At 37.5% G+C, this 17,788-nt stretch overlaps 1 protein-coding gene across 1 annotated transcript in view; it reads left to right on the top strand.

Moving 5' to 3' along the window:
• Positions 1 to 15,491: 15,491 nt before the first annotated feature.
• ANKFN1 (ankyrin repeat and fibronectin type III domain containing 1) overlaps positions 15,492 to 17,788 on the top strand; it is a 225,121-nt gene continuing 222,824 nt past the window's right edge. Inside the window, exons 1-2 of the mRNA XM_083805345.1 lie at positions 15,492 to 15,770; positions 16,816 to 16,991. The gene's annotated coding sequence lies outside the window, so the exon portion shown is untranslated. The remainder of the gene's footprint in view (positions 15,771 to 16,815; positions 16,992 to 17,788) is intronic.

Raw genomic sequence — 17,788 nt, forward strand, 5'->3', positions numbered from 1 at the left:
AGCTTCGTTGAACACCCACTGAAATCTTTACAAGTCTTTTATTAACTTTAATAGTCATCTTATTAAGACCTATAAGTAAAATTGTAAGTTTAAATCAAAAACAAAAGTTTTTAAAGAATTCAAATATATATATATTTTCAAACATGTCTCAAAGTAAAAACGAAGCAAATGACATTCCTTCTCAACCCTTCATTTTGGTTCAGATCTGTAAGTTCTTATTTATGCTTTCCTTTATTGAACAACTTGAACAACAAGTGACAACTGAACAGTATCTTCGTGGTATGACCCACTAAGGTTAAGTAGCTTAAATTATATAGCATATCAAAATATGATATTGTAAAATCACTTTCTTTTATTGACAAAGGAAGAAATGTCACACCAGATTGTCACAAGGTTGACAGCCTGTTAGTATAACCAGTTTTATATATTTTATCTAGCTGTCTTCTTTTATCCTTTTGGTAAAAGTTTACCGTAAGAAGTCATTTACTTCCAGTTAATAGACTTACAAAACTTGCAACTAGAGTGAGAGTAGTACTTCAGTACAATTTCTAGGAGAACATGTAGAAAAGCAGCCCATTGAGATTCTTTCAGGATAGTTCAAAGATAATCCATTTCTAGCTACTTCTGCCTTGCAATGTGCAATAACCCTACAATAACAACTAGCAAAATAGACTTTGGCCCAACTTCGTCCTATAGTAAATGGAATGCTAAAAACAGTAAGATCCAAGCCAAATTTGTAACATTTGTTTCTTGATTTTAATAAAAATACCAAACAGGAGTGCTGGTGAGATCTGCAATTGCTCTCTGATGTTATAAGAAGCAGATTACAGATCAAATCTTCATTTCCTTTTGCCCTGCATTGGAGTAACCTCTTATATCCTTCATAAAACAACAAAACAGTGGAATGCTCTGGATAATTTTGCACTGTTGACTGTGAGAGCAACACAAAATCAATCCTAAAGTGGTAAGCTTTGTAAAAACGGGAATGTGCCTACTGTTTGGGGCATCCTTTAGTCTTTTTCCTATCCAACAGCCAAAGCTGTGGTTTTACAATTTAGCCTGCAAGTCATCCTCACTGCTACAATGATTCCACAAGCTAATCATTACCTCTCCATTTTATTATCAAAGAACATAGCAATGATGTGTATAAATGACCCTCTTGTACAAAGATCTGCAAGCTTGGTCCCTTCCTCCCTTTTCTGGTTCCTCTCCCATCTTTAAGCATATGCAAGTCATCACACAGGCTTGTCTGAGACAATACTTACCACTTTCTAGGATCAGTATCTGTTCACATCTTCTAGCATCTGCCAAAGATGTACAACCAATAACGCAGGCTAGGAATGAGCTTTATTACTGGAATTCCTTGTGCAGTACAAACCCACACAGTCAATAACTCAAAGCAGGCTTACAAATCTCCTGGCTTTGCAAAAAATACATCTCACCCCAGGGTACCAAAGAGTGAAAAAGTACCTAAAAACCTGCCCATTAGCTTTTTATTTTCTTTGCAATGTACACAACTCACCCACCCTATTTCTCCCACCCCAAAGGAAAAAAAAAAAAAAAAAAAAAGGAAATGTAATTATTTCCCACTGAAGAGAAAGTATTTGCTTTTCTTAAGTTATGATCAAAATAAGCTTGATATGCATTAATAGAGGAGTATTTGCTTTCAAGTCAAACAATTTCCTATTGTTGCAATGACAGCAACAGAATAAGAAGCTGAGTAACTGAAGTAGCAGTGCTGGGTGCTGGGAGCTGTTAATGACGGACCTGAAACTGCTTTTGTTCTGTGACTGTATTGATAGGTATAATACAAAAAGAGAGGTTGCTGTAGCATATAGGAAACAGCTCTCTTTGCAAATCAGACTTATTAAAGTCAGCTTCTAGAAGAGACTGAGACAGACTACTTCACAAGATTAAAGGAAAGGCCATTCCATCAAGGAAACAGATAAGAAATCTTCAATTCCTGAAGAAACAGCACTATTATCCATGGGACCTTTTTCACTTCCTCTTTGAATGACCAACGTCTTTATTCTACAGCGTGAATGATGTCACATAAACTAGGTAGTAGGATGATAACTGGAAAAGCTGATTCAAAAGAAGACACCAGCATAAACAGATCAACCGTAAGAAGACAATAAAGCAAGAACTCAACTACAAAATTGAAATTGCTGGCCTAAAGTCTGAAAAGCAACCTGAAAGATTGTAACTGCTAGTTCTAAACTCAGTAAGTCCTACCAAGCAAATATGCAGAAATATCCCTATAGGAGACTGAAAAAATGGAGCACATTACAATGGTAGGATGGCTTTCCTTCAGATTATATCAAAATAATAGACAAAATGATTTGTGGCATGGGAAAGTTTGCTCTTGTCACAAGGGAAAGAACTACTAAAAAGGCAGCCTTGGATTGTCTCAGGGGTAATGATTTTCCTGATTGAGATTATTTATAGAGAATTATTTTTTATGGTGGGCGTTTTATTATTTTCTTTTTCTTTTGAAAATTCCATCCATTCCTTGTTATTCTTTTCAGATGTTCCACATGAACAGAGCATATCAGCGTGTTCTTTGCAGAAAAAAATCCAGCTGCAACTCAGTAAACTCACCCTCACTGTAAGTAAATTCAATAATATGAAAAGTACTGAAATTTGTCAGAAATATTTTGTCTTTTCCGTGCCAATCAGCTAAATGCATTGGCATACTTTAAAGTGAATCATCCACATCACAGAATGTGTATGTGTGTTCTGTATGGTGTAATGAATTTCTCTCCAACTAGATCAGAACACTTGCGAGCAGTCTGCAGATTTAAAATATTTCCTGAGCTGCGTCTGCCAGGAAGGATGTTTTGCATGGGAAACTGATTGCTACTTGGTTTTTATCATACTTGCAGAACTGGCTTTTCTGCAGCAGCTGATTAATGTCATTATATTTTACCAGGATCATTATACCACACTGTCTTCTACACTTATTAACAGTCCTATTATGTTCAGCATGATTATAATAACCATTTCCATTCTCTGGAGTTTTCTATGTTTCTACATTCCTCATTAGTGATTCTAAGGAAAATAACACTTTCCTCGTTTGATTAAAACATCCTGTGGTCAGGCTTTCTTTGACAGTAAAGGATTTTTATATCAACATTTAAAACCATATTAATGTAAGAAAGTGTGTATTTGTGAAAAGATAAGCCACTTTAGGAAGATGATTAAGTAACTTAAAATTCAGATACAAACAGATACACCCACATATTAACATCCTAACATGCCATTAAGATTTCAGGGCATACACTTAGAGAGCTGTTCTAATAGATCTTGTCCTTGCCCATCTTCCAAACTTTTGTTCAGATCATGCTGAATCTCTGCTGGATCTCTCTTACTTTTCTCCCTGGGAAGACTGCAGGAAACTGGTAAACTGATATACCATATCCCACAGCATGTTTTATATTTCCAGCATCACATTTTCCTATGCCCATTTTGTGTGAACAGGGGCTTCTACATGTAACATATCCAGATGCCAGGATGAGAACTGAAATGGCTAGAGTGACTGAAAAAAAAAAAAAAGAAAGAAAGAAAGAAAGAAAGAAAAAGAAAGAAACTACCACAACAATCAGCCTTATAGCTGATGTAAATCATCATTACTTCCTCTGACTCCCCTGTAATTCTGACTGTGTCAGCCACCTGAGACGTGGGTCGTCTTCCTGCAGTAACAAGGGGAGTATCGTGTTTAAACACAGCTCTCAAAAATGACAGTTTTCACTTTGACCACCCTTCTGCATATTTAACAAGATGATGGGGAAGGAATGGACAGTTTCCATAATTTAAAATACGGTATTTTCCTTCAATCCCCCCCTTCCTGTGGGAAAAAGGAAAAAAAAAAAGTAATTTTTTTAAAAGTAGTTTTTATTTCCATCCTTCTTTTTTATTGAAATATAATTTTCATTTCCCATCAAAATCTGAAAAGATAATTTAAGGTGGATCTCTCTCTAGAGAAAATTATAAAACAATTTCTTCAGTGAGGAGTGATTCAGTAAGTGACATTCATCCATACGAGCACATAGGATCTTTTAGTATAATTAGAATGGAATCAGTTTACATCCTAGTGCCTTGTGCCTCCGCTCTCCTAAGGTATTGTCTTTCAACACATTGTACATCAGCTGCCTAGAAGATATTGAAGCAAAGTGTGAGACAATGCAGGGATTGGTCCTTCAAATTCTAGGTCTGTTTCATTGGAAAGTAAGTGCTTTAGATAAGCAAAACTGGCTTGTAAATTTAACGCACTGCCAATCCTTACTTCAGCAATTGCAGACTTCCCATTTAACATTCCCTTCAGATTTGAATTGTTGAATAATTTCTTTCTTCACCTTCTAAATAATAATGTATATTGTTTCTTGCAGAGTTGCTTTTACACTTTGTTCTAGAAATGGCTGCATTATAAGAGTAGGTTTGGTCTTTGTATGCTGCTTGTGAAGTACCGCTTTGATATCTTTCATGTTTAATACCATACAAGTGCAAATTATTTTTGTATAATTGCACTAATTGTCAGGAGTAGCAGACTTTGCAATAAACCATTGGAGGTGGAAGAAACTTATTCTTGCAGGGAAGATTTAATCTGAATTTGCCCCAGAGAAAGTGGAAATATCTGCATGCTTAGCATTAAAGAAACGATTACAGTGATTATGGTTTTCTTAGTTACAGCATTCACAGAACAAAAGTGCCTCTAAGAAATACTTAATGTCTCACTGTGCATTTATCCCTGTATATTCCTGTTCAATTTACTGTATTTTAGACCTTTTCAAATAATAATGTGTGTGTACATAATGGGAAGGAAGAGAAACTATAAACTAGTACAAATCAGAACTTTTCTACTATTTTAAGTGGACCAACAAAGATTTATCTCAACTGAAAGTTTATCTCAACTTGGTTCGTACGTGGATATTTCATCTGATTCTTTTTAATAATTTCCCCGTCTAAAGAACTTTTCAAAACAAAGTGATCATCAATCAAAACAAAGTGGGCATCAATTTCTTTATTCAAAATTAGAAATAATTTCTCTAATGCAGTTTGGCTTTACATGAGTCTGATGTTTCCACATGCAAACCATACATAATAAAAGAATTATTACTGCTATGGTCTCTTTCCCAGAGAACAACAGTGTTGTATTTGATTAAGGCTGAGAATGTGTTTAGCACTCTCTACAAGAATGAAAAATTAGCAAGCGTATTTGTCAAATTCAAACTTTATGGAAAGAGACGAAGTAGAGAACTGCGAAAAAACAGTGCCTCTCTTACGTGAGAAACTGAACAGCTGTTTGGGTCTCATGGGTGTTTTAGAGCGATATGCCTCCCTATTTCATGGCTTACTTTTCTTCTGTTAGCTCTACATGAAACAGTACACATGACTTCCAGCAGCAGTTCCAGTTCATGATGTCCTTGTAAGACAAACAGGGAATTTCTTGTCACAATATTCATCAAGAACATCATTTTTGGCATTGAGGTGGGTTTATGGTTTGTACATTTATGAGAACTCTTTTTCCCTTCCTCCCTGCTCACCCAAAGACTGCCCTCTGCCTGCAACAGTTGGGCCCTCTTAGTTCAGTCCATCTGATTTTTCATTACGTCTTTATTGTTTTCTGTCCATCAAACTGAACAGAAAAAGCTGCCAGGGGATTTTAATCTGTCCTGGTGAAGCTAGCACTTTTCAAATAGTAGCTGCTAATGCTATATGAGCAGGGGCTCAAAGAATCCTCTTGTCCCATAAAAAGACTGTTATGTTTTGTTTTCTATTTTAAAAGCTGGAACTGAAGTTATTCAGTGTCAAAAAATCTTCTATACTGAAAGATTAAAGCTCCCCAACTTCAGCAAGGCTACAAACAGCTACTGTAGTGCTGGCTGGTAAGGTTTAACAACCAACGTAGGAGGGCACTACAACTAAGGATACCAGATATTCAGGTCCTTTCTTCTGATGTCACTTCAGACAAATACTTTAAGATCTTGGTTCCTCATCTGTGAAATGAAAATAATCCCATCTTGTTTCTTTGGATGGGAGGTGCTGTATGAGCCAGTAAGCTTATTGGAGCAACACCAACACTAAATAACTAAACAGTTTTGCTGCAAGACAATGAGTTTGTGTCATAGGTAGCCTGGAAGCTACTCAGCTTGTCTTTTTTAATAACATTAATGGTTCACTGTTTTAGAAGAAGATTGAGAAGTCGTAGAAGTTTTAGAAATTGATTCTGACCTACTCTCTGCTCCAAACTTCAAGGTTTGGTCTGGCACAAACAAAAGGATGTAAATACAATGCACTATGAGACTGCAGGAGCACCAGACAGTGGGCATTTATCAGAGTTCACCAGTGAAAGGCTTTTTATGTATGCAGTAAGTTTGAGCAAGTAGGAAAAACTAATAGCGTTGACTTCAGGAGGCCAGACAGTCTGTAGGCAAGCACTGTGCAGATCTCCAGACCGCCCTGCGAAGGCTCCTTAGTTCTTGCCCTCAACACAGCTATTATTCCCTTGCAATTGCTGCCAGTTGGCTTGGTAACCAGGGGCATATTTGAACAGCTGAATTCTTCCCTCAGTTACACTTGGCACCACTACGGGCTTCAGGGGAGCTACAGGGTGTAACTGAGGGCAGGACTTGGCTCCCAGCATCCACTACAAACCAGGTCAAGGCCACGAAATGCATTTTTATCCTTAATGTTTTAATCCATACCATTAGCACTAAGAACCCACACCACTAACTGTATCACCTTGCCTGAGAAAGCCCGGCTCCTTCGTTTGGGCACAAGGTTCCGCTGTGCATGAAGCTCTGTCAGCGTGCCAGCTGGGGTGGAAAGAAATGCATTTCTTGTACCTGGGGTGCAGCCCTGGTGTCACTCACACGGCCGTCTGCCCACCTATCACACCGAGTTAAGCCAGCTTCCGGAGCTGGAGTTGAAACAGTGCTTTGTTTTAACCACATATTTTTATTTCATAAAACAGAGCTAAGTATCCTGAAACTAAAGAAGTATTTTTTCATGCTGCTATAATTTGTGAAATAATGAGACATTTTGGTCTGTTAACTCCTCTTAAGTCTCACCGCAACGTTATGCTTTGACTTCATTTGTGGTTGCAAAATATTTACTTTTCTCTTTAGCAGATTATATGAAGCTGTATATTTTGTCTTGGGAGATATATACATATATATTTATATATATATATATTTAATCTTAGTAGAAGCCGTTAGTAAAGCTATCTTTGTGCTTTCAGCTGGTTTTGGATCCTCTTTAAAAATATTACAAGAACATCACGGATTTATTTGCTGATGTCACCTCTTCTCAAAAAAGGTTAGGACATCATAATATTTTTATTTTTCACTCTGAAGGTGATATGCAAACAAATCAGTCTTCACATGTATGTGGAATATATTTCTCAGACAAATACTTAATAATAATAAATGTTCCCTCATTAGAGATTATTAATACAAGGTGGTATTCCTGGAACTGCCAAAGGGAGTTAGAATCTTAAGCCTTCTAAAAAGTCAGAGCGAGCTGTTACTAGAACAAACTCCAGAATAAAGGAGACAATACTGTCTGCTTAGGACTTAAGCAGCCGGACACCTGGGATTTCTTTCCATTCTTTTCTCCCATTATTCTTTAGCCTGCATCACCAAAAATCTGACCATCACCCATTTATTAAGTGAGCTGCTATCCAAGCAAAACTGGGAGAGTGAAGATCCAATCCAAAAGCAAACAGCTCCAATGTTTAGGAGACTTCTGTTCCTACATTTGAGCCATCTGTTGTTACAGTGCTGCTTATACAATATAACAATATAACAATTTAATTTAATGCTTGTAAGAGGTTACGATATCTTTTGAAATAAATGTATATCTATTCATATTTGTCTCCCCCCAGCTCTCCAGTGTAAATTCAAATATGATTTCCTCATTATCTGGGAATTCCTCTTTGTCAAGTTTTTTTCTCTTTTAATCAGAGCCCATCTTCTGTAGTCCCTTTTTCTCTTCATTCCCTCTCAGCTTAATACCTTGATGCCTCTATTGCTGTCACCTTGGGCACCTCTCTGTTTTCCCTACAGAAACCCTAAATTTAGTAGCTACTGAGCCTTTTGGGGATAAGTTTGGCATCAAGGGATAAAGGAAATTACAAAGGAATTCACTGCACATGAAGACGCTAACATGCATCATTTCCACAAGCTAAAGGAGCTTTTAGTAATCGTTTTAATCATTCCTGTGGCTCTAACATAAGTCTGCCTAGACTCTCAGCAATTTTTAAGATGTATGGCACTTGAGCCTGGCTGAGATTTCCAGAGTTGTATCACCAGAGCCAAATACAAAGACAATATAATCCCTCTACATTTATGCAGCATTTCCTTTTCCTAATCACAAGGATTTGCATTCACTCTGATGGCCAAGAGATTCTAGAGGAGAAAACTCATGTTTCATTGAGCTTTCTGCAGAATTATCTTTTCCCTCCCCCCCCACAGATAGCTTTTCCCATATACATGGTATTTTACTCACTTATTCTAAAATACACTGTTTAATGTTCCCCTCCATACTGAGTATTACAGAATCCTGTCAGTGATATTCATTTTTCATTTCTTAGTTTCTGTGTCAATTAGTTTACATTTCCTTTATGTCTGATCTGAAACTCTAGACTTCGAGAGAAGTAGATTTTCATAGGTCTTTAGGCACCTAAAGGAAGGCATCTCTTTATACTATTAAGAGGCATATAGAAAAAAAGCACCTAATTCCTGTTAACTGCAAAAGGAAAAGTGTTTAAAATATTTAAAGACTTCTAATAGTTTTATTAGCTCCTCACATGTATTGTAAAGTCCCTAAAAACACTTTTGAAGATAAGGACCTTTGCTTTTAGTTTGTGTGGTGTTTCCTGTTGTGGAAGCAGAGAAAAGACCAAGAAATGAACATAAATTCCATATACTCTGAAAGTTTCTTTGTATTGCAAGAATAGGATAAAGGGATGCTTGTTGTAATTCATACCTGTGAGCATGCACTATCTTTTAAACACACTTCCAGCTATGTACAATCTGCAACGGGGAATCTTTATGCTAAATATCTATATTAAGTGTAAGATTAAAAAAAAAAAAAAATTAAAGAAAATCAAGCTGGACAAAACTGCATTTTTCCCCGTTTCAAAACTTTAAGATAAGAAATTCCTGACCTTTGGTTTCATTCATATATTGTATTAAAGTATAGGAGGAAAGGGGAGGAGTGAACAGGAATTTCTAATTTTTCCACAAGACAAATCCTGGAAAAAGATGAATTAATTTAGGAAAGAACAGATGCATATGGCTTCCAAATGTCTCCATTTTGAGGGGTGTTTGTGAGGAAAAATGATGTGTTTTGTTGTTGTCTTTGATGCCCAGTGCTGATCAACTACTCACAGCCCCAGGATTTCTCAGGCTTAGGTTACACAGGAGCAGCAAAAACTTGATTCAGTGAGACAGGCTGACATTGGTCTTGCATCTCTGAACAATGAGATTCAGTTTTCCTGAGAAATCACAAGCTGCTGCTTTGAAAACAAACATCAAAAGAGACACTAAATTTTTTCAAAGCAAGCATTGAGGTGGTATTACAATAATCACATATGTTTTAATCTCACAGGCACTTCTGTGTCTAGTCAGGGATAAAGGTCTACATAGTAATAAGTAGCTAGTGAAAAGATGTTATATACCAAAAAAAATGGGCTAAGTGAAGTGGAGCACTACATGTTCATTCTCCTTTTCAAAGACCTTAGCTAAAGATTGACCTGTCCCAGTGATAACTTTACAGGAACAACAGATGCTTATAAAGCGTTGATCATGCGCCTGTTTCAGCCCTGTACACCAGAGGGCAGTAAGGCAATACCTATAAGATTTGTCAATCAAATCCACCAAATTTTCATATTAAAAGTAAGCATTAAATTATTCACTCATATTTTTACATGCAGAAGACATTAGACATATGAAAGCAACATCTGAGAAAACACTGATCAGCACTCCTCGATGCCTATATTAAAGCAGTTCATACAGAGTTCAATTTAAATATATGTCTTCCTACACAATTTACACTCCAAACTGAAAATAATGAATTCATAAGAAACCCTGAAAGGCTCATCTCCCATTCTACATTATTTTATTAAAGACACCACTTCATATTCCCTATGCCATCGCACATTTGCAAGCCAAGCTATGCTTGTTTCAGTACAGCCTTTTGGCTGCACGAATACTATCTTGCATTTCTGAAGCTTAGATTTAGCTGATTTAAATTCTCTTGGCTGGAAGTAGGGACATACAGTTTAACTATTCACCTACAGTGAACAAGCTCTGGAAGTAAGAATTACCTCCAGCTCTCTCCAAAATTAAAGGAGAAATTAATTTTGCTTATGTTCATCTCTGTCCTTCAAGGTGATGAGTACTCCTGAGAAATCAGCAGCAATGACCAAGACAATAGTTGATTCATTCATAATAATGTGGGAACTGCATGTAGTAGTTATGGGTTGCTCCAAAACTTGGTATGGACTGTCCTAATTTGCAACTGCTGCTTCAAAAGCCCCAATGGAGTGATTGAACTAATGCAATAATTCACTTGTTCTCACCTTGTAATGACTTATTTCCATGTTTCCTATAACTTTTCTAACTGCTTCTTTACCAGCCATCATTCTCATCTGTACGTCTGGCCCTGCTATATACACAGAATAAGTAATGGCATCTGTTTGGACAGAGGGCTGTATTTCATTCTGTCCCTTCATCAGCAGTCTTATTATTTCAGTGCCCTGAGCAATACTCAATTGGACTTTCTACGCAGGTTTCAAGGTTGCCCACTGGTGACATGAGCTATGGCTTAAGGTGTTTTCAAAGGCCTGGGGTTAAAGGGTTGTTTACAATATTTGACTAGATTACATTATAGGAGTAAAATTTATCCCCTTTATCATCAACCTTAGTATGTTGATCTGGCAAGTAGCCAGGCCCCAATTAAAAGTGTGCATAAGTATACATATAAATATGTACATCAGAATGCTAAGCGAGTGAGAATCAATAGCCACCCTCACAGTAACAGTAGAAAACTACTCCTTAAGTACATTATATAAAATTACAATGGGATCATATTCCAATTGTTTTAATAAAAAGACTACAATATGGGGCATTGTTTAGTCAGGGGAGGCCATAAAATTCTGAAATTAAGCCCTAACCTGTATGTAGCAGAAGGTTTCATATAAATAATGCCAGCAAGACAAATGGGGATCCTTATATATTGCAACCATAAAAAAGCTTATGGAGTGTTGCTTTGCTTATTATGGATTTTATCAGGGTTTTGTTGAGTGAAGCAGCAATTAAACTAAATATGCTGTCCCAGAAACCATTTATGACTGTTCTGTCTACGCAGATCAGACTATACTGAAAGAGACCATGACTTGCATTTCAAAACATGTTTAGGCTTTCTTTTCATTGGTTGTAAAGAACCTAGAATGGGTCTCTTCGCAAGGGATCCGATGAAGCCAAAAACCTATAAATATTTTTATTTTTCATTCCTATCGCACTTGCCTAACCTAGCAGGCACCTTTTCCAAACAATTCTTAAGTTATTTATAATGAGCTAAGGAATTAGGTGATTTATGAATTTAATAATACAATATAGTGTTCTTACAGTCAAAGGATATTTCTGTGTTTGATGAGCTTTGGAACGTCTTGTAGCCCACAGATATTTTTTATTCTGTAAGTTTATCCAGAGTAGTTAAGACTCATGTAAACTTACAAAGAATTCCAGTGAAACTTTTCTTTTCCTGAGGAAGTGTTAACAAATCAGGATCTTTTGAAGGAAAAATGCACAGAACCACTTTTATACTGAGACCTGTCCAGTCCTATGGACAGTGCTGGGGCTGCACTAGCACGGAGTCCCTAAAGATGCTGGAAAACTTTTGCTCACACTCTGCTCCCAAAAGAGGGGTGGATGCAAGAAGGGATCAGTATAGGGAAATCAGTCATTAGAATCTGTAAATAATTAAGCTTAGAGTGAGGTTGGATAAAGATAGTATCTTTCAAAGGAAAATACATTTTCTCCAGTCTGGAAAGACATAGATGCTGCCACAGAATAATTTTGACACTTCATTAACTTTATCTGCTAGCGCTGCCCATAGAAACAGAGATTTTTGGCAGAGTTCTGCTTCACTGTTTATCTGTTTTTTGCAAGGCAGACAAACCTGCTTTCATTTCCGTTTGTCCATTTGTTTTTTATGAAAATAGATTTTAATAGTTCAGCTAGGAATTTTAATATATGAAACTCAACCTGCCTGCAACATTTGTTGTCCATGTTCAAATGTGCACCAACCTAGTTAGCAGCAGCATTGTTTTACTCTGTGATAATCCAGTCTCATCCTGCCATAGACATGTATAACGACGAAAATGGACTCACAGACAAAGACAGGAGTGGATAGAGACAAATTGTGGAAAAAAAAAAAGTAAATATGTATTTAACTGAACTCTTCAGTGAAACTAAAATAAAAATATTTCTATTACACAATAAAATAACAAAGTGAATTGTCACAAAAGTGGCAAGGAAAAGTGCTTTTGTAGCTGAAGTATACCCTTCAGTCTTGAAATTTATATTCAGCTCCTCTCTCATAAACACTTTGTTTTACCAGGAACGAATCACTTTCTCTATGCTATATTTCTCCATGTGTAAAACTCACTCTGTTACACTAAAACAGCAAGACATTTGGGACAGAAGCTATGTACTTATGCTTTTTGTACAACCTTGTAGCAGTATTGGCTGATCTCAGCTGGGGCTGCTAAGTGCTGCTTGTAGAACAAACATTCTTAGATTTGGCTTTATTTCACTGCCAACACTTAAGGTCAGCCCCTAAGCTGCTTTAATATTTAATTAAAATACATCAATATTAAGCTTTGAATGCCAGTATCTCTCTTGTTTCCAAGTACACACTAATTATGTTGTCCTCATTCACAGACCATTTAATTATCTGGTTGTTATCTGGAGAAATTCCACAGTATTTTCCAGAGCTGTGGGTATACTGGCTTTTTCCAAAAGATATCTGCCCTGCATGTAGAAAGTCTTTATGAAGGAAAATTTGACTCTGCCATCTTCCTCATTCCCCCCATGATTTCTACATGGTAAGAAAGTCTGTCATAGGCCTGTCATTGTCTTTAAGTCACTGGTACCTGAAGAGGACCAGCTGTGTGAGGGACCAAAATTAATGCAATGAGAAGATTGAAGTAGATACATAAGTCAGTTACCAGAAGAGTGAAGGTATATACACACATAAGTGCTTGTGCATCACCTAGACACATTGCAATTATAATTCTTACCTCAAAGAAGATATGATCCAAGGCCCTGATTCTGCAAGCCTTAAGTAAGTGCTTCAGTGACTCAGTGATGTTTTGGCTATGCTGCTGATTCTCTCAGTTCCTATCAAGAATCTTACAATGTATGACATCTGCCTAAAATCCCATTTCTGAAAGTCATAAATCTGCAGAACCTCCAGATTCATTTGGGGAAAAAATGTTCCTAGTGCTGTCATTGCACAGAAAAAGACTGGAAAACATGACACAGATGTTTCCTTAAGGCTCAGTAAACAGAAAGCAAATTAAAAAATACCTTTTCTTAAAAAAAAAGTTCTTTAGTTTAAAGACCACATCTTTTAAATCTTACAGGCCAGCCTGATGATTTTTTAATACTTCAGGTTGACAGAACGATCACTGGGACTATTCACAGAGGATAAAGATAAAAATGTGCAAGAGATCTTTGTCAGATCTGGGCCTACAGCCAGCCTCTCACTCCCCAAGAGCATGTCATATGGCACTACTAAATTTGACTCAAACTTGTTTTGGTGAGTGCAAAATTTGCCTAGATCCAAAGCTGGTTCTGCTTCTCCCACTTGAAGTTTTTCATCACATGTTGAAATTTCTAAATAAACAAATACTACAAAGAAGCTTTTATCTGGATGGAGGTGTGTTTAAAAGAAAGTAAAAGGGGTGAAAGCAAAACAACATTGGGAAATTAATCAGAGGCTGATTTCTGAGCTATGAATTACCATAGATTACAGTATTTAGTAAATTCACTAAAAATCTCTTCCTTGGTTTCTCTGCTTGGAGGCAGATATCCACTTGCCTCTTCTTGTCTGGAGTAGAATCTGCCCCTGTAAAGCCCCAGGGAATCAGCTTACAAGCAATGGCAGAAAAAGCTGAACAGGATGATTTCCTTCCTCCCCAACATTGTTCCATGCAATGTTGGCAACCAGATCTGTGAAACAACAGTTTAGCAAAGGAAATCTTTGGCAATGACTGCATGTCTGACACCACAGCCCCTTCTTCCCCCTTTTCAGCTGTGTATGCTAAATCACTTTAATTTGTAAAGAAAGCCTGTGTACTAGATGAGAATACACTGTGCGTGGAGCTTTTCCTTAGTCTCATGCAAGCTACAGAAAAGTCAGAAAAAAGGGTAGAGTGCTTTTCTCCAAGTAAAAGCACAAAATGTAAAAATCTAAAAATAATACATGTGAAAGCAGCAGAGAGACCCTACTCTTAATCTGCTAGTACGTGTACAATATGACATGACTACTGCCAGTCCTCTGGGCCTTCCCAATTGATTTTTCCCCCCGGGAGCATCGCTTTTGCTTTGAACTTGGCAGGGATAAAATTTACAGGAAAATCTACAGCATCGAGACAGAAGAATTTTCTAAGTAAACCCCACAAGGCTGGTGAGGTGGTGGGCATAATAGCACTGCTATCGAGCACAAAGACTACTGCAAACAAAGTCCAAGTCAGCCAGGCTTTTTTGAGTATATCTGCTTGAGTTGTTCTGAAAAGTGGAAGAAGCAGAGTTTATAAACAAACCTTTCTGCATGGAGAGCAGATTCTTTCCTCCCAGCTTGTTCTCAGCACAATGCTGAGGTGCTGTCTGGCCCAAAGTGCTCAGGGTTTTCCCTGAGGGAAGGCTCCTCTCCTCTCGCCTGAGGGAGGGCTCCTGTCCTCTCACCTGAAGGAAAACTTCTCTCCTGCCAGCTGAGGGAAGGATCTTCTATCACCTGAGGGAAAGTTTCTCTCCTCTCACCTGAGAGAAAGTTTCTCTCCTCTCACCTGAGAGAAAGTTTCTGTCCTGTCAGCTGAGGGAAAGCTTCTGTTCTTACACCTAAGGGAGGGCTTCTCTCCGCTCACCTGAGGGAAAGCTCCTGTCACCTGAGGGAAGGATCCTCTTCTCTCACCTGAGGGAGGGCTTCTGTCCTGCCATTTGAGGGAAGGCTTCTCTTCTGTCAGCTGAGGGAAGGATCCTCTCCTCTCACCTGAGGGAAAGCTTCTGTCCTGTCAGCTGAGAGAAAGCTTCTGTCCTGTCACATGAGGGAGGGTTTCTCCTCGCTCACCTGTCGGAAAGCTTCTCTTCTGCCAGCTGAGGGAAGGATCTCTTTTCACCTGAGGGAAATCTTCTCTTCTCTCACCTCAGGGAAGGCTTCTGTCCTCTCACCTGAGGTAAGGAAGTCTCCTCTCTTCTCACCTGAGGGAAGACTTCTGTTCTCACCTGAGGGAAAGATTCTCCCCTGCCAGCTGAGGGAAGGATCCTCTCCTCTCACCTGAGGGAAAATTTCTCCTCTCACTTGAGAGAAAGCTTCTGTCCTGTCAGCTGAGGGAGTGCTTCTCTGCTGTCAGCTGAGGAAAGGCTCCTGTCCTGTCACCTGAGGTAAGGAAGGCTCCTCTCCTCTCATGTGAGGGAAAGCTTCTCTCCCGCCAGCTGAGGGAAGGCTCCTGTCCTGTCCAGAGCTGCGTTCACCCCAAGGTGCTTTTGTAACCTTCTCATTCTGCATTTAATGAGGTAGTTAATTTGCTGTACAAGGATAACTGGTAGTCAATTTATAAATTGCACCAGAAGTTCCTTCTCTACTCAAACATAACCATAACAATTTGGATTTTATGCTGAATGTTGGAATCTGAACAAGCTGTTTGCAGTTTCATGTACGTTCTTCATATAAGAAATGTTCCTTTTGCTCTTTTATTTTATATGCTACTAATAAAATCTTTCTGTTAGAGTAGATTTTCCAGTATATTAAAGTCATGAGTAGTTGACGGAAATATATATACTAATGTATATGTATTTAAAACTGCAATCAAGTACTTGATTAATGTAAATGGGAAAATTACCTTTCTGTAAATCACTTGTTCCATGGTCACTGTGGATGAGCAGGGCCCTCAGTGGGAGATTTTTGAATACAGAAGCAACTTGCAGTTCTTTGCACTATCTTGAAAAAGGAACTGCTATAGTGTGTCAGGGCTTTGGTTTGTCTACACCAATATTCCTCCTCTGTAAAAAAAGACTAGTAGCAAATATCCTGGGGGAAGGAGTAACACTTCCACCATGGACTATTAGGAAAGGTTGTCTTTTTACTTTATCTCATAGGTAATTGCCTTTATACTCTGATACATAAAGTTTGCTTTACTTAACTATTTTTTTTTTAGTCTAGTTTAGATACCCACAAATGGCTTATTGCATTCTTTTTTTTTTTTTTCCAAATACCTGGTATGAAATACTGCTTATACTTCCCATAGCAAAAAAAATGCTTATTGTGGGCATGATTTTACATCATTTATTTGGTTTAGACAGAGCCAAATTTACATTTTAAGATGCAGTTTTGAACTTCCACCACTTGATGGCCACATTTAAAAATTTTGTTTCAAATAATGCCAGTGCTGTATTTGGTGAGGTAATGAGCCTAAAAAGTACGTGGTCAGAAAACTATCCAGACAGCTTCCCATACCAAGATTATATTTATGCATATGTCTATTTTGTTTGTGCAAATATTTATGTCAATACCTCTTTGAAACAGCTGCATAATATAACGCAGAACAGTGACAAATACTAGAAGTGGCAATTCAAATGTAACTCTCCAGTCTTGTGACCTTGATGGTGGCTTCAGCATCCAAGGCCTCAGGTCCCATGGCTTCCTCTCACTGCAGCAAGGATGTAATCATTCAGAAGCTTGGAAGGAATGTAGCATTGCCTGTATGTACTTTTTCATACCAGTTTGTGAAAGAGTTACCTGTGACATGAGAGTGGCTAGCCAATCCATCTCCAAATTTCAGTATTGAAAGAAAACACAGTAGAATACTTTTTGAGATTTGATAAGTTTTTCATTTATAAAGGAATGTGGAAATCTAACAGTAATTTCAATCAGAAAAAGGCAAGACACTTCATCTGGAAAGTAGGTACAAAATGGACATTCTGAATGATCTTATTTTTTCCTAAGTAAAACATTAGATAAGTCAAAAGAATTTTTTGGCTTTTGCAAGTTTGTGTTCTGAGCCTTTGATTGAACCTTAACCCATTCTTTCTGAGATCATGATCTAAGTTTTTTACCTAAGAAATGCAAACCTACAGGGTTTTTGACTTTTTATTTACTTTGAAAGTATTGACCTTCACATGAGTCAGGAATATAATCCTACTGGATGCAATTTCCTCTTGGATTTTTATTCTGATCTGGCCTATTTGAAAGTTGTGTTGATTCTGTCATTGCTTGTACTAATTTTTTTATTTTATTTTTTTCTTCTACCACAACCTCTATGTTTCAGGGGCTTACCGGCAGGATAATGACAGTGTTACTTCAGTCAGCATGGTTCTCTTTAATTTGTCTTGAGAGTGCTTCTGCTGATTTTGTAAGAGGAAACCAAATAGATTTATTGTTGCCAAAAAAAAATAATCTTGGGAAATACATGGAGAAGAGGCTGAAATATTACTGAAAAATAATTTAAAAATCTATATGTTTGTAGTGGAATTTGATAAGATCTGGACAATTTAAAAAG

This window comes from Anser anser (assembly GCF_964211835.1).
Source record: "Anser anser genome assembly, chromosome: 19".
Lineage (NCBI taxonomy): Eukaryota > Metazoa > Chordata > Aves > Anseriformes > Anatidae > Anser > Anser anser.